The sequence below is a fragment of the Nothoprocta perdicaria genome, unplaced genomic scaffold, assembly GCF_003342845.1.
Source record: "Nothoprocta perdicaria isolate Ctin4 unplaced genomic scaffold, notPer1 scaffold_16, whole genome shotgun sequence".
Lineage (NCBI taxonomy): Eukaryota > Metazoa > Chordata > Aves > Tinamiformes > Tinamidae > Nothoprocta > Nothoprocta perdicaria.
Window position 1 is genome coordinate 5,030,022 of NW_020454760.1, and position 346 is coordinate 5,030,367.

A 346-nucleotide genomic window follows, 5' to 3' on the forward strand; every position below is an offset into this window, starting at 1 on the left:
GGCTGTGCTGTGCAAGGCAGCTCGCAGGCAGGGCTGGTAACTGCAGCCAGCGCGTTGGGGCTGTGCTGTGCAAGGCAGCGCGCAGGCAGGGCTGGTAACTGCAGCCAGTGTGTTCAGGCTGCACCGTGCAAGGCGGCTCACAGGCAGGGCTGGAAACTGCAGCCAGCACGTTGGGGCTGTGCTGTGCACGGAGGCTCGCAGGCAGCGCCGGTCACTGCAGCCAGCGCGTTGGGGCTGCGCTGTGCAAGGCAGCTCGCAGGCAGCGCCGGTCACTGCAGGCAGTGTGTTCAGGCTGTGCTGTGCACGGCGGCTCGCAGGCAGCGCCGGTCACTGCAGGCAGTGTGTT